At 44.8% G+C, this 24,284-nt stretch overlaps 1 protein-coding gene across 3 annotated transcripts in view; it reads left to right on the plus strand.

Annotated features, from left to right (window-relative positions):
• GLCE (glucuronic acid epimerase) overlaps positions 1-24,284 on the plus strand; it is a 106,072-nt gene that overhangs the window by 66,752 nt on the left and 15,036 nt on the right. Inside the window, exon 1 of one of the 3 annotated variants that reach the window (XM_038767371.1) lies at positions 18,594-18,621. The exons of the other annotated variants lie outside the window; for them this stretch is intronic. The gene's annotated coding sequence lies outside the window, so the exon portion shown is untranslated. Of the gene's footprint in view, positions 1-18,593; positions 18,622-24,284 lie in introns of those variants that run through there. 3 annotated transcript variants of the gene reach the window in all.

The following is a 24,284-nucleotide window of genomic DNA, read 5'->3' on the forward strand; positions in this document are numbered from 1 at the left end:
ACGCCTGTAGGGACAGCTCCTTTGTTTCTGTCCGTGGAACTTTTCCAACTTGTTGAACAGTTGAGTGTCCCAGTGCATCCCCAATCATCAAAGATAAGATGTAAAGGACACAGCTGCTGCAAGATGCTGGGTTGTCAAAATGAGCAGCAAGATGTCACGGAAGGCAGAATTTCTGATTTTCCCATTGGTAGGCATTTTAAAAACTGGTGCTAAAGGGAAAATTTAAAGTCCTCTGTGTTGGGCACATTTCAGTGATCCAAATCAGGGCTGGAGGCACAAGTGGTCAGCGTGCCTTGAAATTGCTGTGTCTATGTCTCCCTAGTGAGAGCAAGGAAGCAACTACTCTCGTTTCCAGGGATTTGAGATATTATTTTACACCCCCATTTTACCTAAATGAAGTGAGGACTCGTCTGGCAATGGAATTTCCCTCTCAAAAATGATGGAGAGAGCCTATGAAGGGAGACTCATTTGAGAGTTTTGAATTTAAAATGTCATTCAATATAGTCATTTGGGGTCTTTTTTTTTCCCTGTATCAACTCTTATGAAGTGAAATCTTTCAACTTGTCACCAGACTTTGCCTAAACTTTATTGTTTTTTGGCCACTAAAGTTGCATCTGTTCTCAAGCTCAAGAGTTGGCACTTTTAGTACCCTGAGAAAACCATGGTCTAGTGGAAAGAGAACAGGACATGGAGCCCAGGAGATCTGGATTCTCATCCCGGCTCCACTGTGACTCAGTTTCCTCACCTGAAAAAAAAATACCTATTCTCCATTGCCTTTAGCATGGGAGCCCAGTGTGGGATGGGATGGTGTCCAGTTTGATTATCCTTATATCTTTTCAGCCCAGCATGTAGCATAGTACTTTTAATAAATAATGCATATGGTATTTGTTGAGCATGTACTGTGTGCCAAATATTATAAGAAGTGCTGAGGTAGATGCTGTACAATCAGATCAGACGGTCTCAGTCCCACATGGAGCCATTCCAAGAGGGAGGGAGAACAGATATTTGACTCCCATTTGACAGATGAGGAAACTCAGGCACAGAGATGTTAAATGACTGGCCAAATGTAGCATAGAGCTGACCTTTAAAGCCAGTAATGGAGAGCCTTGTCTTTAGGTCCAGCATAAAGCTTATACTTTTTTTTAAATGGTATTTGTTAAATGCTTACTGTGTGCCAGGCACTGTTCTAAGTGGTAGGATAGATACAAGCTAATCAGGTTGGGCACGGTCCTTGTCCCACATGGGGCTCACAGTCTTCATCCCCATTTGGCGGATGAAGTCACTGAGGCCCAGAGAAGTGAAATGACTTGCCCAAGGTCACACATCAGGCACGGGGAGGAGCCAGGATTAGAACTCAGGTCCTGCTGACTCGTGCTGTACTCGTACTTCTGACTCAGGTCCCGTACTCTAAGAGAGTTGGAAAACTTTCAGTATTTAGTAATTGGTTTACAAGGTGATTTGATGTAGTAGCATGTTAGAAGTATTTTTGTTACCAAATAAGTCAAACAATTAGATGGTAACTAAATTGTACCACTTCCAGAACTTACTGCTATCATTTCAGCAAAGTGCCCAACTAAGCAGGCGCTTGGTAAATAAATGAGTTGAGAGAGGAATCTCATTCTTCCCGGCTGTTTGATTCCTCAACTCATTAGGAAAACCAAGAGGAAAAAAAGCTTAATGATGTGTTTACTCTTTATAGTTCATGCATGGAGTGGGATTTGCTATGCAAATTGGTTGAAAAAATTCTAGGAACTGCCAGAGAGGAGCAGGCTGTTAATAGGCAATTTCAAAATGTGTTTCATTTTGGGACTTGGAATGACATGACAAAAAGTGAGAAAGTTCACCACTTGTTTGCTCCCAGAGGTAGCATAGAGAAAATCCAACAGCCAAGTATAAAATACCAAGTTTTGGGGGAAGGAGGTGAGATGTATGTGGTGTGTGGAAAGAGCCCCCCCCCCCCCCCCCCCCCCCACCTCCCCAAAGTCAATCAGGGCTATCAGATTCGACGTGTTCAGCAGTCCTTAAAATGACGAGAATGAAGGAGTTGTTCTGAAGGGAAACTGAAATTAATGCTAACTAATTGGTTGAATGAACAGACATGAAGAAGAGCCATGTTTGACCTTAATCCATCTGCTTCTTATGAAAGTTGGGAAAACTATTGTAGAATGTAGGGGCCCAGGTTTTGGAGAAACACTATATGTGCTTCTATTTTAGATACCCCTGCCCCGACTTTAGGAAACTTACTTGTTGAAAGAAATTTCAAGATTTTAACATTTACCTTTTCACTTAAGAATCAGAAGGGCCATTCCCACAAAACAGTGTCTCCGTCCATTCATCAATATTTATTGAATATGTTCCATGTGCAGAGCTGTGTCTTAGATGCTTGGGAGCAAATTATGGTCTAGGGGATAGAGCCCGGGCCTAGATATCAGAAGGTCCTTGGTTCTGATTCTGGCTCCGCCACTTGTCTGCTGTGTGACCTTGGGCAATTCACCTCATTTCTCTGTTGCTTCAGTTACCTCATCTGTAAAATGGGGATTAAGACAGAGCCCCCTGCGGGACTTGGACTGTGTCCAACCTGATCACTTCGTATCTACCCCAGTGCTTAGAACAGTGCCTGGCACCCAGTAAGCACCCAGCAAATACCCTAAAGGAAAAAAGGCTAATCTGCCCTCCCCATATCATGGTGTAGGTAAGGATTCCATACTTCATGCTGCTGCCCGGATTATCTTTGTCCAGAAACGCTCTGGGCATATTACTCCCCTCCTCAAAAATCTCCAGTGGCTACCAATCAATCTGCGCATCAGGCAGAAACTCCTCACCCTGGGCTTCAAGGCTCTCCATCACCTCGCCCCCTCCTACCTCACCTCCCTTCTCTTCTTCTACTGCCCAGCCCGCAACCTCCGCTCCTCCACCGCTAATCTCCTCACTGTACCTCGTTCTCGCCTGTCCCGCCGTCGACCCCCGGCCCACGTCATCCCCCGGGCCTGGAATGCCCTCCCTCTGCCCCTCCGCCAAGCTAGCTCTCTTCCTCCCTTCAAGGCCCTGCTGAGAGCTCACCTCCTCCAGGAGGCCTTCCCAGACTGAGCCCCTTCCTTCCTCTCCCCCTCGTCCCCCTCTCCATCCCCCCACCTTACCTCCTTCCCTTCCCCATAGCACCTGTATATATGTATATATGGTTGTACATATTTATTACTCTATTTATTTATTTATTTATTTATTTTACTTGTACATTTCTATCCTATTTTATTTTGTTGGTATGTTTGGTTCTGTTCTCTGTCTCCCCCTTTTAGACTGTGAGCCCACTGTTGGGTAGGGACTGTTCTATGTGTTGCCAATTTGTACTTCCCAAGCGCTTAGTACAGTGCTCTGCACATAGTAAGTGCTCAATAAATACGATTGATTGATTGATTGATTGATTTCCTCTTCCATTGAAATGCTTTTGGTCTGATTAAAACTTTACTTTTTGTGCAGTGTTATTTTCCCCTAGTTTTTATATGAGTTATAGCAATTGTGGTTATTTGTTAAGCACTTACTATGTGCCAAGCACCGTACTAAGCACAGGGTTAGATACAGGCTAATCCAGTCCCACATGGAGCTCACAGTCTGAGGGAGAACAGATATTGAATCCCCAGAGAAGTGTAGTGACTTGCCCAAGGTCATACAGCAGACAGAGCACCCAGGTCCTCTGACTCCCAGGTCCGGGCTCTTTCCACTAAGCCACCCTGCTCTCACTTTATCTTTACAGCATCTCTAGAACTCCAGGCTCCTGACCCCCAATTTCACACTTGTTCCCCTAGGCCATGCAGCCTCTACTCTTAATAAACTGACAGGAACAGCAGACCAAAAGACTGGGATTCAACATACTTAGTTCTTTCTGAATTTCAGGTCAAACTATGTACTGATAAAGAAAGAGTACTTCTTCACTCGAGTAGCAAAGTACGTTAGATTCTCACAGGCTGAAGGGCAGAATTAGCGGTGATTGCATTACATCGATGTTTGGTATGTTCTGCTTTTGAAAAGAGGAAATCTCTTTCAGATCAGCTGACATAATATGCCATGCATGGAGATCTTCCAAAGTAAGTAATTCTAGGGTAAAATAACATGCCTATTTAACTGTTTGCAAACAGGATCCATAAATGGGAAGGGCTGGACTAAATGTTGTTCTTGGATGGGGGGAAACAATATAGTACTTGTTAAGTAATTACTATGTACCAAGCACTGTTTAAACGCTGGGGTAGATACAAGCTAATCAGGTTGGACCCAATCCCTGTCCCACATGGGGCTCACTTTTTTAATCCCCATTTTGCAGATGAGGGAACTGAGACCCAGAGAAGTGACTTGCCCAAGGCCGCCCAGGAGACTTGGTGGGGCTGGGTTTAGAACCCAGGTCCTACTAACTCCCAGGCCTGTGCTATATCCACTAAGCAGTGCTGCTTCCAAAAGTTGCTCGTTTGAAGCCTTGCTCTTGATGCCTACTTGTTCTGTTTTGTTGTCTGTCTCCCCCTTCTAGACTGTTGCTGGCTAGAGATTGTCTCCATTTGTTGCCAAGTTGTACTTTCCAAACACTTAGTATAGTGCTCTGCACACAGTAAGTGCTCAATAAATGCAACTGAATGAATGAATGAAGCCTTCCAAGGCTGTAAACTCATTAAGGTCAGGGACCATTTCTTCTAATTCTGTTTCTCCCAAGTGCTTAGAACAGGGCTCTGCACAAAGTAAACACTCAGTAAATACTATTGATTGATTGAGTGTGTTTGGCCCCAAACAAGTCCCATCGTTATTATAACTACTGTTATATGATTATGTCATTATAATGTAATATTATTATAATGTATAGCATATTATAAAGACAATCATAAATGAGAAGGGTCTAGGCCAGACCTGCAGAGCCCTGCCCAGAGTCAGAAGGACCTGGGTTCTAATCCTACTCCTCCGCTAGTCTGCTGTGTGACTTTGGGAAAGTCACTGCGTTTCTGTGCCTCACTTTCCTCATCTGTAAAATGGGGGTGAAGACTGTAAGCTGTATGTGGGACACGGACTATATCCAACCTGATTAGCTTGTATCTACCTCAGTGCTTAGTACAGTGCCTGGTGTATTGTAAGCACGTAACAAATACCATAAATAAAGAAACAAATGTTCACCAATGAACAAGAAAGGCTAGCCTTTACTCAGTTCAATTGTAAAACTCTTTCTGCACTTTGGCGTTCTGTCGTCAACCACTTGTTCCTTGCCTTTCGTGCTGACTGTTGTAAGGCATTTTCCATTCTGTATTTGGTTTCTAAGCAACATATGCTTGGTATTATGTTTAATAAATATGTATTGAAATAAATCTCTGGAGAGGCATTTTTCTCCTGTACTAAAAAGCTTGCTCTAATGGGCAGGTGTCACAGAAGCTTAAAGTAAATAAAGTGTTTATTACGACTTCTCAGAAACCCTGGCCTTAACTTTAAAAATGGCTTTCCTCTCTAACTCCAAGTAAACAGAAGGGCCAACCTTCAAGTCTGTTTGGAGATTGGAGAAATTCTCTAAGGGCCAATCTTTTCTGTTAGAGTAGAAGCAAATTTCCTTCCTTCTCAATTCTCTAATGTTCGGAGACCTTGGGCATTTTTACTTGGGAGATTCAGTTAATACTACATGTTTACTATCACATCTGTCTGTCCTCTAGGATGGAGCTAACTTTTGAGGTGTACATGTTTATAGGAACCTTTGAATCCTCGATTTTTCTTCATTTTCTTGCTCCAGCCACAATTTTTGACATTCTGAATGGAAACTAACTTCCCCAAACTGGTGCTTTTTGAGTAGGGTTTAGCCCTCGGTGGAAGAGAATCCTCAGTGTGGTTTTTGGAGGGGGGAGTTGAAGGAGAGGGTCAGGAGGAGTTGAGTTGAGGAGTGAGGAGGTGGGCTTCAAACGGGAAGCAGCGTGATGTCGTGGAAAGAGCCCAGGCCTGGGAGTCAGAGGACCTGGGTTATAATGCCTGCTCCACCACTTGTCTGCTGTGTGACCTTGGGCAAGTCACTTGACTTCTGTGTACCTCAGTTCCCTCATCTGTAAAATGGGGATTAAGACTGGGAACCCTGTATGGGACAGGGACCGTGTTCAACCTGATTAGCTTGTATCTACCCCAGCGCTTAATAAAGTGCCTGGCACATACTAAGCACTTAACAAATTTTTTTAAAAAAAAAGCTGGAGGATGCCCCTCGCTGGCATGGGGGCAGGGGTTCAGAGACCTCCCTGCTGCCATGTCACAGCAGAATTGAAGGGCATCTCTCCCCCTGCCTTGAAAGCCTATTGAAGGCACATCTCCTCCAAGAGGCCTTCCCTGACTAAGCCCCCCTTTCCTCTTCTCTCACTTCCTTCTCCATCGCCCTGACTTGCATCCTTTATTCATCCCCCCGTCCCACAGCACTTATGTTCCTATCTGTCATTTATTTATTTCGATTCAAGTCTGTCTCCCCGGCTCAAGACTGTAAGCTTAGTGGACAGGGAATTTGTCTGTTTATTGTTGTATTATACTCTCCCAAGTGTGTAGTGCAGTGCTCTGTACAAAGTAAGCACTCAATAATTATAATTGTATGTATGAATGAACGAATGCTAGGATGTGATCTCTCTTGGAAGGTCAGGGCTGGAAGGGGATTCATTTTGCCGCCTTGAGGGTCTTCATGGGCCAACACTTGTTGCTAAAATTAGACTCTCTGTAGAAAGGCAAATCTGTAATGTCGAACTTTTAATACTGCTCTGAAATTGGAGACCCCTCCTCCCTTACGTGTAGATTGAGACCTCTTTGAGGGCAGAGACGGACTAATTGTCTTAAGTGCTTAGTACAGCACATCGTGCCTATGGGTGCTCATATAATAATAATAATAATAATAATAATAATAATAATAATAATAATGTTGGTATTTGTTAAGCTCTTACTATGTGCCAAGCACTGTTCTAAGCGCTGGGGCAGATACAAGGTAATCAGGTTGTCCCATGAGGGGCTCACAGTCTTCATCCCCATTCTACAGATGAGGGAACTGAGGCCCAGAGAATAATAATAATAGTAATGATGGCATTTATTAAGCGCTTACTATGTGCAAAGCACTGTTCTAAGCGCTGGGGAGATTACAAGGTGATCAGGTTGTCCCACGGGGGGCTCACAGTTTTAATCCCCATTTTACAGAAGAGGTAACTGAGACACAGAGAAGTTAAGTGACTTGTCCAAAGTCACACAACTGACAATTGGTAGAGCCGGGATTTGAACCCATGAACTCTGACTCCAAAGCCCGTGCTCTTTCCACTGAGCCACGTGACTTTCCCAAGGTCACACAGCTGACAAGTGGTGGAGCCGGGATTAGAACCCACGACCTCTGGCTCCCCAGCCCGTGCTTTTTCCACTGAGCCATGCTGCTTCTCTATACCATTATTACTGCTACTCTGTAGAGCCCCCAAGGGTCTACTTGAGCATTCTGCACAATGCAGGCACCCAGGGAAATGAACTGAAACTGGATATTTAGTTAAAAAAAAAAGCTAGAAGCTGAATGAACTGTGGTTTTCTATGTTATACTCTCCCAAGCATTTAATACAGTGCACTGCACATAGTGCACACTCATAAATACCATGGATTGATTGATTTGGGAGCAATTTTCTAGGTATAGCACATTTGATTTCCGGTTGAGGTGGTGGTCCCAAGAGGGTCTGGGGAAGAGAAAGGCCATGGAGGCTGAGTCTTCCACGGTGAGGACCCTGGAGAGGGAGGGAAAGGAGCAGTGTTGTCTAGTGGTTAGAGCACAAGCTCTGGGAGTCAGAGGACCTGGGTTCTAATCCTTACCCCACCACTTATTGGCTGTGTGACTTTGGGCAAGTCACTTCACATCTCTGCACGTGGCATAGTGGATAGAGCCCAGACCTGGGAGTCAGAAGGTCATGGGTTCTAATTCCAGCTCTGCCACTTGTCTGCTGTGACGCCTTGGGCAAGTCACTTTTCTGTGCCTCAGTTACATCATCTGTAAAATGGGGATTGAGACTGTGAGCCCCACATGGGAGAGGGACTGTGTCCAACCCATTTTTTTTGTACCCACCCCAGCGCTTAGTACAGTGCCTGACATGTAGTAAGTGTTTAACAAATACCACCGTTATTATTATTATTACAATGCGGATTAAGACTGTGAGTCCCATGTGGGACATGGACTGTGTCCATCCTGAATAATAATAATAGTATTTGTTAAGCTCTTACTATGTGTGAAGCACTGTTCTAAGCACTGAATAATTATGGTATTAAACACTTACTATGTGCCACTCACTGGACTTAGCACTGGGGTGAATACAAGGAATTTTTTTTAAATGGCATTTATTAAGCACTTACTATGTGCAAAGCACTGTTCTAAGCACCGGGGAGGTTACAAGGTGATCAGGTTGTCCCACGGGGGGCTCACAATCTTCATCCCCATTTTACAGATGAGGTAATTGAGGCCCAGAGAAGTTAAGTGATTTGCCCGAAGTCACACAGCTGACAAGCAGCAGAGCTGGGATTTGAACCCATAACCTCTGACTCCAAAGCCCGGGCTCTTTCCACTGAGCCACAATGCTTCCCCAGTTGGGTTGGACACAGTTCCTAGCCCAGGTGGGACTCACAGCCTCAATCCCTATTTTATATATGAGATAACTGAGGCACAGAGAAGTGAAGGAGCTTGCTCAAGGTCACAGAGCAGACAAGTTGGCAGAGTGAGGATTAGAACCTGTGACCTTCTGACTTCCAGGCCTATGCTCTACCCACTAGGCCATGTTGCTTCCCCTTACTAACAAATATGATTTTTTTTAAAAAAAAGGATTTAGTGGATCATCCTTAAGCAAGCATCATGTTTTCTCCCTTTTCATCCCTCCCAATCCCCCAGGACTGCCACAAGGTGGCAGTAGTTAGTAATGGTATTTATTGAGCGCCTACTAAATACAAATGCACCGCCGTGAATGCGTGGTTAGTACCACATTCATTCATTAAGTCGTATTTATTGAGCGCTTACTGTGTGCAGAGCACTGTACTAAACGCTTGGGAAGTACAAGTTGGCAACATATAGGGAAGGTCCCCACCCAGCAACGGGACAGAAAACCAAGAAATGTTCCCTGCCCACGAGGAGCCTATGTTGTCCTGGGGGAAACAGACCTAAAATATTCACAAGTAATAGAATCAGAATGAATGAAATTGAATGAACAATCGACCACGCATATATGAACAAGTGCCGGGAACAGACAATCAGTTATCCTTTCATTCCGGGAAGAGTCAGCCAGAGAGTTGGGCTTAGTGATCTCAAACGTACCTCAGTGCATAGTACGGTGCCTGGCACACTCTGAACGCTTAACAGATTCTACATTTATTACAAATCTTAAGATTTGAGGTGCAAACAATTATTAACTAATAATGTTAATGGTATTCGTGAAACAATTACTATGTGCCAGGCACTGTACTAAGTAGTTGGGTGGATACAAGCAAATCAGGTTGGACACAGTCCCTGTTCCATGGGGGGCTCACAGTCCCAACCTCCATTTTACAGATGAGGTAACTGAGGCACAGAGAAGTGATGTGACTTGCCCAAGTCACACAGCAGACAAGTGGCGGAGCAAGGATTAGAACCCATGACCTTCTGACTTCCAGGCCTGTGATCTATCCATTACGCCATGTTGCTTGCTTCTCCTCGGGAAAGGCTCAGAGGAAAAGTTTGAACTTGAATTCCCATGCCCAAGAACGTGCGAGCTCCACTGTACGGTGCTCTGCACACAATGAGAGCTCAATAAATACCATAAAATTATTGTAGCTATTGCGCATTCTAGGTCCCAAAAGGGTCTAGGTAAGAGAAAGGCCAAGGCGGTAGAGATTTCCATGGGGAGGATCAGGGAAGGTGAGGGGGGAGGATCAGGGAAGGTGAGGGAAAAGGAGCAGTGTGATCTAATTGTTAGACCACAGCCCTGGGAGTTAGAGGATCCAGATTCTAATCCCAGGTTGATTGAGACTGCGTCCCCAGCTCTTATTTTCCCATATTTAGTTACGCATCCCCCGAGCTCTTTCCTTCTACAGCCCAGCCCGCACCCTCCGCTCCTCTGCCGCTAACCTCCTCACCGTGCCTCGTTCTCACCTGTCCCGTCGTCGACCCCCGGCCCATGTCCTTCCCCTGGCCTGGAATGCCCTCCCTCCATACATCCGCCAAGCTAGCTCTCTTCCTCCCTTCAAAGCTGTACTGAGAGCTCACCTCCTCCAGGAGGCCTTCCCAGACTGAGCCCCCTCCTTCCTCTCCCCCGCCTCCCCCTCCCCACCCCCCTGCCCTACCTCCTTCCCCTCCCCACAGCACCTGTGTATATATACATATATATATGTATATGTATATGTGTTTGTAAATATTTATTACCCTTTATTTTACTTGTACATATTCTATTTATTTTATTTTGTTTGTATGTTTTGTCATCTGTCTCCCCCTTCTAGACTGTGAGCCCGCTGTTGGGTAGGGACCGTCTCTATATGTTGCCAACTTGTACTTCCCAAGCACTTAGTACAGTGCTCTGCACACAGTAAGCGCTCAATAAATATGACTGACTGAATGAATGAATATTTAGGCCATCCCTGGTCAAGAGCATAACGCTAAACTTTGGAATGGGCTTTGGGGTTGGGCCACTGAAGTAGCATGGCAGAGTCAATAGAACACAGGCCTGGGAGTAAGAAAGTCATGGGTTCTGATCCCGGCTTCACCACTTCTCTGCTTGGACAAGTCCTTTTACTTCTCTGGGCCTCAGTTGCCTCATTTGTAAAGTGGGGGTTGAGACTTATTTTATTAATGATATGTACATATCTGTTATTCTATTTATATTGACACTGTTGATGCCTGTCTACTTGCTTTGTTTTGTTGTCTGTCTCCCCCTTCTAGACTGTGAGCCCATTGTTGGGTAGGGATTGTCTCCATCTGTTGTCGATTTGTAATTTCCAAGCACTTAGTAAAGTGCTCTGCACATAGTAAGTGCTCAATAAATGCAATTGAATGAACGAATGAATGAATGAATGAACTACTGTGAGCCCCACATGGGACAAGGAACAATGTCCAACCTGAATTGCCTGTATCCACCTCAGCACTTAGTAGAGTATGTGGCACATAGTAAGCACTTAACAATACCATTATTATTATTGTTATTATTATTATTAACAACCATGCTCTTCGCACCGTCAAAGCTTTATTGATATCCCATCTCCTCCAGAGGCCTTCCCCCACTAAGCCCTCTTTTCCCCTACATCATTTCCCTTCTGCATTGCTCTTTCATTGGATCTGTCCCCTTTAAGCACTTAATTCATTCATTCAATCATTTATTGAGCAACTGAGGCCCAGAGAAGTAAAAGGACTTGTCCAAGCAGAGAAGTGGTGAAGCCGGGATCAGAACCCATGACTTTCTGACTCCCAGGCCTGTGTTCTATCGACTCTGCCATGCCACTTCAGTGGCCCAACTCCAAAGCCCATTCCAAAGCTTAGCATTACGCTCTTGACCAGCGATGGCCTAAATATTCATTCATTCATTCAGTCGTATTTATTGAGCACTTACTGTTTGCAGAGCACTGTACTAAGCGCTTGGGAAGTACAAATCGGCAACATACAGAGACGGTTCTTACCCAACAACGGACTCACAGTCTAGAAGGGAGAGACAGACGAAAAAAAAAAAAACAGAACAAGTATTCACCCCACCCTCAGCCCCAGGAGGACGTTAGTGTAGCCCACTGGATAGAGCACAGACCTGGGAGTCAGAAGGACCTGGGTTCTGATTACGGCCCTTCCACTTGTCTGCTCTGTGATCTTGGGCAAAGTCACTTCACTTCTCTAGGCTTCAGTTCCCTTGTCTCTCAGCCCCAAGTGGAACAGGGATTGGGTCCAACCCGATTAGCTTGTGTCTACCCCAGCGCTTAGTACAGTGTCTGGCACATAGTAGTAAGAGGCCTTCCCAAACTGAGCCTCCCTTTCCTGTTCTCCCACTCCCTTCTATATCACCCTGACTTTCTCCCTTTATTCATCCCCCCTCCCAGCCCCACAGCACTTATGTACATAGCCATAATTTATTTATATTAATTTCTGTCTCCCCCTCTAGACTGTAAGCTCGTTGTGGGCAGAGAATGTGTCTTTTTATTGTTACATCGTATTCTCCCAAGTGCTTAGTTCAGTGCTCTGCATACGATAAGTGCTTAATAAATATGACTAACTGGTACAGTAAAGTCTTAACAAATACCATAAAAATTAGCATCTTCAAACAATAGTAAAGTACAGCAGCTTGGTGTTGAGAGGGGGAGCGGGGAGAGGAATTAAATTGCCCTGCTTAGCATATATGAAGACATTCTGAATTTATGAGGCAATAAGCAAGCTCGCTCTGTTGAATGCAAACCAGCGCTGCAAACTCAGGGGTTCCATCAGCAAATTCCAGAATCTATTTTTGCTGAATTTGGTGGATATTGCAGTTTTCTGAAGCAGGTCAAGCACAGCCCAACTTTTAGGAGGGTTCATCTTTCCTGCCACTCTGGAGAGTGACGTCAACGGCACCATAACATAGTGGACACCCCAAAAATAATGTTTGTGAGGAAGGATGGAGCAGTGTGGCCTAGTGGAAAGATCCCGAACCTAGGAGTTGGGGGACCTGGGTTCTACTCCCCGCTCTTCCCATTGCTTGCTGTGTGGCCTTGGGCGAGACACCTAACTTTTCTGTGCCTCAGTTAGCTCATCTGTAAAATGGGGATCAAGACTGTGAACCCCATGTGGGACAGGGACTGCGTGCAACCTGATTAACTTGACCAACCTGAGGATTAAATCAAGGTGTTGCATAAGATGTTTTCCGTTCACTAGGGGAAGGTTGACGGGGTTTAACATTCCGTTTTTAAATAAGGCCATTTCTCCATTCACTAATCTGGTATCTGTGTTCAGTTTACCAGCGGAATGAGCATGGGCCTGGGAGCCAGAGGACCTGGGTTCTAATCCCAGCTCCACCACTTGTGTGTTGTGTGACTTTGGGTAAGTCACTTCACATCTGTGCCTCAGTTTCCTCAAGCATAAAATGGGGAGAGGAGACCTGTTCTCCCTCTCCGTTGGACCATGAGCCCCATGTGGGATGGGGATTGTGTCCGATGGGCATATATTTTATCTACAGCAGTGCTTGGCACATCTGTGACTCAGTTACCTCAGTTGTAAAATGGGGATTAAGAGTGTGAGCCCCATGTGAGAAGCAGCATGACTCAGTGGAAAGAGCACGGGCTTTGGAGTCAGAGGTCATGGGTTCAAATCCCGGCTCCACCAATTGTCAGCTGTGTGACTTTGGGCAAGTCACTTAACTTCTCTATGCCTCAGTTACCTCATCTGTAAAATGGGAATTAAGACTGTGAGCCCCCCGTGGGACAACCTGATCACCTTGTAACTTCCGCAGTGCTTAGAACAGTGCTTTGCATGTAGTAAGCACTTAATAAATGCCATCATTATTATTATTATTGTTATGTGGGACAGGGATCATGCCCAACGTGATTAACTTGTAGCATGGCTTGATGGATAGAGCACAGGATTGTGAGTCAGAAGGTCCTGGGTTCTAATTTTGGCTCCACCACATGTCTGCTGTGTGACGTTGGGCGAATCACTTTACTTCTCTGGGCCTCAGTTCCCCGAAAATATTTTCCGCCTGTCCTACCAACTCAGCGGGCAGGTGCCCTCTGTCCAGCTTTGCTACTTACCTGCTCTGTGACCTTGGGCAAGTCATTTTATTTCTCTGTGCCTCAGTTCTGTCATCTGAAAAATGGGGATTGAGACTGTGAGCCCCATGGTGGGAGTGGGGGGACTGTGTCCAACAAGATTTGCTAGTAACCATCCCAGCGCTTAGTACAGTGCTTTGCACACAGTAAGTGCTCCATAAATACGACTGAATGAATGATTGCCCAACTGCTGATGTCTTTCCAGGTGCCAAACTCGACTGAACCCTTTTAATAGCATTGAAATGCTTGGACAGGTTTTAATGTTGTCAGGGTGCCAGATCAGTTTATTTATTTATTGATCTATTTGTTGTTGGGTTTTTTTTATATTAATGTCTGCCCTCCCCCTTTAGATTGTGAGCTTGTTGTGGCAGGAAAGTCTGTTGTTATATTATCCTCTCTGAGGGCTTAATACAGCTTTGCATACAGTAAGCGCTCAGTAAATACGATTGAATGAATGAATAAATGCCGAGGTCTGACCAGGACCTACTTTGGGCTCTAGTCCAGCAGTAGAAATTGGCCAGCCAACATGACGAGTGCAAATTGTTTATTCGGTGCAAAGTAAGCACTTAACAAAAACCATTTAAAAAATTAGCAGGACTAGTTCTGGATTCTGTTAATGAGCAGATACCCCCTCTTCCCCCAACCATCCCTATCCCCCTTCTCTCCCCTCCATCCCTAAATTATTTTACTGGCTGACTTCTGCTGTTGACTTTAAAGTCCCGGTGGGCTGGGATTGCGACTCCCAACTCTGTTTTTATTACACTTTTTTCCAGCGCTTTTTATTGTTGTGTTGTACTCCCCCGAACACTTAGTACAGTGCCCTGCACACAGTAAGTGCTCAATAAATACAACTGACTGATTGATTAGTACAGTGCTGTACACACAAAAACACTCTTTAAAATGCCATTGATTCCTTCTTCCCAGTGACAGGCTTAGCTCCACTGACACCATCCTCTTTCCTTTCTGGTTACCCATCTGTCAATGAATCAGTGGTATTTATTGTGCGCTTGCCGTGTGCAAAGCACTGTACTAAGCGGTTGGGAGGGTACAACGCAGCGGAGTCAGTAGACATGTTCCCTGCTCACAGCGAGGATCTGTCGAGAGGATCTGTCCCCCATCGAATCATTTGTAGAACCTCTTTTGCACTGGCAAATGGAGAATGAAGTTCCTTGTGATAGTAATAATAATAATAATAGTACTTGTTAAGTGTTTACTATGTGCCAGATACTATTCTAACAGACAAGTGATGGAGCCAGGATTAGAACCATTAGGATCCTCTGCTTCACAGCTGTGTGGAAACCATGCACATTCATCCTGATTCTCTCCCTTACCTCGAAGGATTGATTTGAAGCCAAACCATCTTTCATAGGATGAAAGAGTCTGCAAACTTCTGCCTTTTGGGCAGGACTTCCCTGCCCCTGGCCCATTTTTTTTTTTTTCCAGTTGATAACCAGTGATGACAAAGCCTTGGGCATTCACCCTTGGGAAACAGCAGAGTTTGGTGGAGAGACTCTTGTCCCTGCCCTTCTCCTGCCCTGCTGTGTGATCTTGAGCAAGTCACTTAGAGAAGCAGCATGGTTCAGTGGAAAGAGCCCGAGCTTGGGAGTCAGAGGTCATGGGTTCTAATCCCAGCTCCGCCACATGTCTACTGTGTGACCTTGGGCAAGTCACTTAACTTCTCTGAGCCTCAGTTACCTCATCTGTAAAATGGGGGTTAAGACTGTGAGCCCCACGTGGGACAACCTGATCACCTTGTATCCCCCCCCAGCGCTTAGAGCAGTGCTTTGCACATAGTAAGCGCTTAACAAATGCCTTCATTATTATTAACCGCCCTGGGCTTCAGTTCCCTCATCAGTAACATGGGGATAAGACTCCTGCTTTTCTTCCCTCCTGGACTGTGAGCTTCATGTGGGCCATTCATTCATTCATCCAATTGCATTTACTGAGCACTTACTGTGTGCAGAGCACTGTACTAAGCACTTGGGAGAGTGCAATACAACAAGAAGCAGACACATTCCCTGCCCACAGTGAGCCCACAGTCTAAAGGACAGTGTCTGATCTGGTCGCCTTGTATCTACTCCAATGCTTTACCCAGCGAATGGGATGTAATAAGGGCTCAGTACATATCGTTGAGATAAAAGAGAAGCAGCGTCGCCTAGAGGATAGAGCATGGGCTTGGGAGTCAGAAGGCCCTGGGTTCTAATCCTGACTCTGCCACGCATCTGCCGAGTGACCTCAGGCAAGTCACTTCATTTCTCTGGGCCTCAGTTTCCTCATCTGTAAAATGGGGATGAAGACTGTCAGCCCCAGGTGGGACAGGGACTAGTGTCCAACCTGATCAGCTTGTATCTACCCGAGTGCTTTAGAACAGTGTCTGGCACATAGTAAGTGCTTAATGAATACCATTAAAAAAAATACCATAATAAATACTTGAAGGCGGTGTTGCCTGTCTGTGTGCTTGCTCTACAGCCCGACTTGGCCCAGATCCCAAACTCGCAGGCGCTCTGAGAGATTAAGGAGTGACGTTCTGTATGAGCTGCCCATTTCAGTGCTTAGTGGGCACTTTGCCACCCTAAAGAGCTCGCAAGGGCTCCAGTTCCTAATCACACAAGCTCCTCTTACAAATCCCCAGTGAAGCCGTGCTGTCAAACGGGGATTCCAAAGCCAGCGGTTGCTCCGACAGCAAATCCCGGGGGTGGCTGGGAGCTGGGCTTTCCTTTCTAATAAGGGTAATGATGATGATGTTGATCGGCACTTAATACGTGTCAAGCACTGTATTAAGCGCTGGGGTAGTTGCAAGGTCATCGGGCTCACAGTCTCAAGTAGGCGGGAGAACGGATATCGAATCTCCGTTGTACAGGTGAGGAAACTAGGCTGAGAGGAGTCAGGTGGCTTTTTGTAAATGGTATTTGTTAGGCGCTTGCTATGTGCCAGGCACTGTACTAACCACTGGGGTAGATACAAGCTAATCAGGTTGGATACAGCCCCTGTCCAACATGGGGCTCACTGTCTTTATCCCCATTTTACAGCTGAGGTAACTGAGGTGCAGGGAAGTGAAGTGAGTAGACCAAGGTCACACGCAGCAGACAAGTGGCAGGGCCGGGATTAGAACCCTGGTCCTCCTAGGCCTGGGTTCTACCCACTAGACTACACTGCTTCTCCGACCTGCCCAAGGTGGCCCAGCAGGCACTGGCTGTCTCCCCGGAGGACTTTGATTGAGTGACCAAGAAGTCTGGCATCTTTCCTCTTGTCCTTGGCCCCCTCTAACCTCTCTCCCCGCCCTACTTTTTCCTCTGTAAATGGTATTTGTTGAGCGCTTACTATGTGCCAGGCACTGTTCTAAGCGCCAGGATAGATCCAAGGTAATCAGGTTGGACCCAGCCCGTGTCCCACGTGGGGCTCACAGTCTTAACCCCATTTTCCAGATGAGGTAACCGAGGAACAGAGAAGTGAAATGACGTGCCCAAAGTCACAGAGCAGTCAAGTGGCAGAGCCAGGATTAGAACCCAGGTCTTTCTGACTCCTAGGCCCATGCTCTATCCATTAGGCCACACTGCTTCTCTGTAGTAACCAATACCAATGCCAACTGTGATATTTATTAAGCGCTTGTTATGCGGAAGCACTGTACTAAACGTTGGAGTAAATACAAGATAGGTCCCACCTTGGGCTCACAGTGCAAGTAGGAGGGAGAAAGGCAGGTGGCGTGGGATTAGAACCTAAGTCCTCTGACTCCCAGTTCCATGCTCTTCACACTATGCCACGTGGCTTCCCCAAACCGCCAATCCCAACTCAGAGTAACTTATCATTGAGCTCTGGATAGGCATTCTTTGGGAGGGGCTAGGGGGCCCCCTTTATGGAGACCCAACAAAGCAAATTGCTGGCCTTCAGCTATGGCAGCATCGTGACCCAGAGGAAAGAACATGGTCTTGGGAGTCAGGGGGCCTTGGTTCTAATCCTAGCTCTGCTTACTGCGTGACCTGAGGCGTGTCACCTGATTTTGCTGGGCCTCAGTTTCCTCACCTGTAAAATGGGAATTAAGTACCTGTTGTCCCTCTACTTAGATTGTGAGCCCCATGTGGAAAAGCTGTGTTTGACGTAATGAACTTGTACTTACCCCATTGCTTAGAACAGTGATTGACATACAGTAAGCACTAAAAAATACCATAAAAAAATAACTGACTCTGAGTCCCATGCAGGACCCGATTAGCTTGGTCTACTCAAGTACTTAGTACAGTGCCTGGCACATATTAAGCGTTTTAAAAATACCACAGTTATTCTGTGCTCATATAGGTCTTACCAGGTCCCACTTCCCACCATAAGCTATTTATTGAATTCCTGCAGGGTGCAATGCACTGTACTAACTGCTTGGGAAAATCCTAGAGACTGTAAGCTCATTGCGGGAAGGGAATGTGACAGTTATATTGTTAGATCGTCATCTCCCAAGCACTTACCACAATGCTCTGCACACAGTAAGCTCTCAGAAAGTATGATTGAGTGACTGACTGACTCCTGCAGAAACCCAAGACATATTCCTTGGCTTCAAGGAGATTCTACCCAAGTGGAGGGAGCTGATATGGACAGAATTTACAGAGTGGAATTGGAATAAATAATTGATTATTCAATTGGACATTACCTCGTTTGGAAAGACTTTGGAAAGAGAGCAGTTGGAGATTTTCCCCTAGTTCTGGAATTTGGTTTGCTTAACGTGTCCTTGTAGTGCAAATGTGTTTACTTCAGGAAAGGCAGGGTGGAGCGGATCCGAGGGTCAAAGAACGTTTGGCTTTCCAAGCTGAGAAGCAGCGCAGTCTAGTGGATAGAGCACGGGCCTAGGAGTCAGAAGGACCTCGGTTCCAATCCCAGCTCCACCACGTGTCTGCTGGGAGACCTAGGGTAAGTTACTTCCCTTCTCTGGTACTCAGTCATCTCAGCTGTAAAATGGGGATTAAGACAGCGAGCCTTACGTGGGACAATCCGATCAGCTTGTATCTACCCAGCCCTCAGTACAGTGGCTGACATCTACGAAGCACTTAACAAATACCATTTAAAAAAAAATAAGCTAGCCCTCTGGCCCTGAGGTCTGTTGGCGGAGGGGGATATTTTGTACATTGCTGACTGCTCAAAAAGATTTCCTTCCCTTTCTCCGAAGCCTGAGAAGACCTTTTTTTTGGCTTTTTTTTTTTTTAACAGACTGGCACCTTAAGTCTCTAACTCAGTTTTTAGGTGCGATTTCCGTCGCTTATTTTCTTAGCTGTTAATAAGAGAGCATCAAATGGTTTCAGTAATTTTCAGTGTTCTCTGACATGAAAGGTATGCCACAGGGCCAACAAACACTGAATAATTCTAGTGTTCTTTTGCACAGAGTCATACAACTGTGATTAGTCATTTATAATTCATAGCATGGACCTCTAAGATTTCTTTGCTTCCAGATATCATTAATATGACAGCAGTAGCAGGAATAGTTTTAGTGTCTCTAAGAGGTTTGGTTTTTTTTTTTTTTTGTCCTGTTTGCAAAACAGTTTGACATACCATTTGCATCATATCAGTTTTAAGTAAAAGGATGAATTGCTTCAAATGTTATCCATTAAGTCGCTTTGAAGATCAATTGATTAGTTGGCCAGCTAGCACCGTATGACTTTGCGTTGCATTTTAATTGGAAGTCTGAAAAGAGATTTATGTAAAAGGAAGCCTAGGTTAACTACTTCTAAAATGTGTTTATTGAAATGAGTGTACATGATTTACAAGGCTAATTTGAGTTTTAACATTATACACCCTGTAGTAGTTAAGGAAAGCACTGTATGCACTGAAACTCAGGCAATCCTGGATTTCAGGTCATTCTTCCCTTCCCTTGTCCTGTTTGTTTCTTCAGATTAAGAACTAGTCATTTAAAACAAATCGTGTCAATCTAATATAAAGGCTCCTTCCACCCCAACCCCCCTCCCTCTCCCTCTCCCCCCCCCCCCCCCTCCCTCTCACTCTCTCTCTCTCTCTCTCTCTCTCTCTCTCTCTCTCTCTCTCTCTCTAGCATGGCCTACTGACAAGTGCACAAGCTTTGGGAGTCAGAGGACGTGGGTTCTAATCCTGGCTCCGCCACTTGTCTGCTGTGTGACCTTGGGCAAGCCACTTAACTTCTCTGGGCCTTAGTTACCTCATCTGTAAAATGAGGATTAATAATAATAATGGCATTTATTAAGCACTTACTATGGGCAAAGCACTGTTCTAAGCACTAGGGACATTACAAGGTGATCAGGTTGTCCCACAGGGGCTCACAGTCTTAATCCCCATTTTACAGATGAGGTAACTGAGGCACAGAGAAGTTAAGTGACTTGCCCAAAGTCACACAGCTGACAAGTGGCGGGGCCGGGATTTGAACCCATGACCTCTGACTCCAAAGCCCAGGCTCTTTCCACTGAGCCATGCTGCTGAGCCCCACATGGGACAACCTGATTAGCTTGTATCTACCCCAGTGCTTAGAGCAGTGCTTGACACATAGTAAGCACTTAACAAATACCATTATTATTATTACTATTATTATTATTATAACAATGCAGCAATAAATAGATACATTCTCTGCCCAGAGCGAGACCCTATCCCTGCTTTTCTGACCTCCCCCTTCCTCCCTTCCCCACACAGAGAGTACTAGAATGGAGATAATCAGGTAATCAAATTGGACACCATCCAAGTTCACAGTCTAAATACAAGGGAAAACAGCACGTCTGCCTTTATCTGTAATTTATTTCTTTATATTATTGTCTGTCTCCCCACCTCGAGACTGTAAGCTCGTTGGTGGGAAGGAAATGTGTTTATTATTGTGTTGTACTCTCCCAAGTGCTTAATACAGTGGTCTGCACACAGTAAGCGCTCAATAAATATGATTGAATGAACAAACAGGTATTGAATCCCCATTTTACAGATTAGGAAACAGAGGCACCCATAAAATGGGGATAAAATACCTGTCCATCCCCTTAATTAGGCTGTGTGAATCACATGTGGGGTAGGGACTGTGTCTGATGTAATTATATTTTATCTGCCCTTGTGCTTGATACAGTGCTACAGGGCTTGGAAAATAGTAGGTACTCAAATACTATCAGTATTACTATTGTTATAAGGGTGGGTGTACCCTTCTTGATTTTAATTGCAATTTGTTACTTTTAAGCCTTCCCCCCCTTGGAAAAAAAAAAGCAAAAAACAATTTTCAGGTAAGGTCATTCATTCAGTTGTATTTATTGAGTGCTTATTGTGTGCAAAGCACTGTACTGAGTGCCTGGGAGAGTACAATACAACAACTAACAGGCACATTCTCTGCCCACAATGAGCTCATAGTCTAGAGAGGGAGACAGACACTAATATATATAAAGACACCCAGAGACTCCTGATCGTGCATTACCAGGGCATTATTATAGTTTATCTGGGACTCTAAGCACAAAAAGCGTTTAATCTCCCCTAAAATGAGGCTTCATCCCCAGGTTGTAGTTGCAGAGTGTTTATTTTTCCCACAACCCAGATGGAAATGCTGTCACAAAAATGGACATTTTTATTATGAGGAACTAAGCGAGTAGGAAATATTATGCTCTATGTAAAAGTGAATTATCTCTTTGTGTTAAAGAAGTAAAGCTTATTTGTTGAGGTCATCCTGAAGGCGTAATCACTAGAAATGATCTGCTGAGGCAGAAAATTGGATTTATTCTTATGTTAGCATTTCCATAAAAATACAATTATATAGAAATTGATATTCACTAAAAGCTTGCAGTAAACCAGCTTTTCAGACAATCGGACACGAACCATTTAAAGTCCAGTTTGAAATGACCAGATGGAACGTTAGTGTGGAAGCATAAAATTAGTGAGAGAGAATTTGTTGTGTCCATTAAAAGGGTTAGGGGGAGGAAGGATGTTTTTCATTGGGTTAGAAACTGATTTGTGCTTTACTCTGTCACGATAATGTCTCTTCCCGCAAACTTCTGCTGGTCACCTCCAACTTTGTACTTCCACAGTGGCTTCTCTCTCTGAGAATATCCAAATCCTTTAGAATGATTAATTCTGCAAACTCAAGTGGCTCTTCTGAAGTAGGTTTAGGGATCACATTTCACCACTGAAATGCCACAATTTTGGGAACGGAACTCAGGAACTACTGAACATACAGAGCAGCAGTTGAGGGCATGGAGTGAATAATGCGGTACTTATTTAAAAGCCATAATAAAAAAAGAGACCCGAGAATTAAAAGAGGGAAGCCAAAACTGTGAGCCCTTTAGAGCCGACAATAAGAAGCTTCTGTTTTTGAGGCGGAGGTGGTTGGGCATAGGGAATAGGTAATATTACCTCGAATTACCAGCAGACAGAATCATAGGATAAATTTATGTAGTTGTTGATTGTTTTGCAGATGAGAGTCAGTTCAAATCATGGGTCCCTTTAGGAACCTATCATTTTCTTACCACTGGTGTCTTGTAACCTATTTTTTCATGGTAGTTGTTAGCACTTACTACGTGCCAGGCACTGCACTAAGCACTAGAATAGATAAAAGCTGATCAGGTTGGATCCGGTCCCTTTCCCACACTAGGACTCACAATCTTAATCCCCATTTTACAGATGAGGTAATTGAGGCCCAGAGAATGATGACCATGATGGTATTTGTTAAGCACTTACCTATGTTCCAGGCACTGATCTGAGCAATGAAGTGGATACAAGCAAATCAGGTTGGACATAGTCGTTGTCCCTCATGGGGCTAAGAGTCTTAATCCACTTGCCCGAAATCACCCAGAAGTCATGTGACAGAGCCTGGATTAGAACCCAGGTCCTCCTGACTCCCAGGCCAGTGTTCCATCCAGTAGGCCACACCACTTCTCAGTTATTGACTTTAACTTCCCTGGGCCTCAGTTACCTCATCTGTAAAATGGGAATTAAGACCGTGAGCCTCACGTGGGACAACCTGATGACCTTGTATCTACCCCAGTGCTTAGAATGGTGTTTGGCACATAATAAGCACTTAACAAATGCCATCATTATTATTATTGACAGTACAGGGACACATAACTTCCATCACCCTAGATTTTTAGACACCTGCATTGGGTATCAGAATAAAGACCTCATTTGGAAATTGGAAGTTGGGACGGGGACTGTGTCCAACCTGATTAGCTTGTATAATAATAATGGTTTTTAAGTGCTTACTATGTGCCAAGCACTGTTCTAAGCGCTGGAGTAGATACCAGGTAATCAGGTTAACCCACGTGGGGCACACAGTTTTAATCTCCATTTTACAGATGAGGTAACTGAGGCACAAAGAAGTTGTGACTTGCCCAGTCACACAGTTGACAAGTGTCAGAGCTGGGATTAGAACCCACGACATCTGACTACCAAGCCCGTGCTCTTTCCACTAAGCCACGCTGCTTCCTTATCTACCCCAGCACTTAGTACGGAGCCTGGCTCATAGTAAAACCTAAACAGATTCCATAAAAAAAGAAAAAAGAAAAATAAGTCGAAAGGAGACTTCTCTAGCTAACATCTGCACTAATAGAGTAAATTGCAGGCTAAGAGAACCTTGATTTGATTTTAATTTTGTCCCATCTGAGGAGGTGTCCAACACTTTCTCTTGTTACTATTGATCTGTTGCCCTCCAAGGCCAGGCTCTTGACCTTCCAGAGTAAATATTTCTGCTTTGCAGGCAGGGTTTCTTTTGTAAGAGATGTGGGCTTGACATCTTTGCTCTCAAAGCTGCAGTAACTCCTTTCCACTGCTTTGTTCTTCCCTCATTTACATGATTTCTCTTGCTCTCCCACTCCCGCTACCTAAGCTGATGAGGGTGCTTTTAAAAATAGAGCTATTAAAGAAATCTTCAAATTACTCTGAAATCCATGATAGTCAAGCTCTCTTGAACTGATTCCGTGAATCTCTATTACAGAAACAGAGGTGGGAAGTTAAAGTGGGAAGATCTTTGCTTTAATGAAAAAAAATAACAAAAAAACATCAGTACATTGCAAGTAGGAGTGGTGCCCTAAAGTTATGTTTTAAAAATGTTTTTCTGTTCTCTAGTTCTGCTACTGTACAGCTGTGATTTAGTTGTCTTCCAAAGAAGAGAGATGGTTGGGTCGGTTGTCGGGGGGGGGGGGGGGGGGGGGGGGGGGGGGGGGGGGAGAGGGGAGAGAAGGGGGAAGGAAAGGGGAGGGGAGAGAGAAAATGAGAAGGAATCAGAATGGGACCCGGAATTTGAAACTGAATCCAAATTTCCTTCATTTATCCCTTTTGTAAGCTAGGAGTCACAGAGCTTAACTCTGACTGTTTGAGTGTTGCAAAGTCTGAATGTAGAAGGGATAAGTTAAAATTTGAGGTCATGCCTTTTTAAAGGAAGTTTGGCGGGTAAAAAATCAATCTACACAACGGAAAAGGTCAGCACAGCCTAGTGGAGCGAACATGGGCCTGGGAGCCATTAGGTCCTTGTTTCTATTCCTGGCTCTGCCACTTGTCTGCTGTGGGTGACTTTGGGTTAGTCGCTTCACTTTTCTGTGCCTCAGTTACCCCAGCACTGAAATGGGGATTAAAACTGTGACCCTCATGTGGGACAGGGA

The sequence above is a fragment of the Tachyglossus aculeatus genome, chromosome 26 (genome assembly GCF_015852505.1).
Source record: "Tachyglossus aculeatus isolate mTacAcu1 chromosome 26, mTacAcu1.pri, whole genome shotgun sequence".
In the NCBI taxonomy this organism is placed as follows: Eukaryota; Metazoa; Chordata; class Mammalia; order Monotremata; family Tachyglossidae; genus Tachyglossus; species Tachyglossus aculeatus.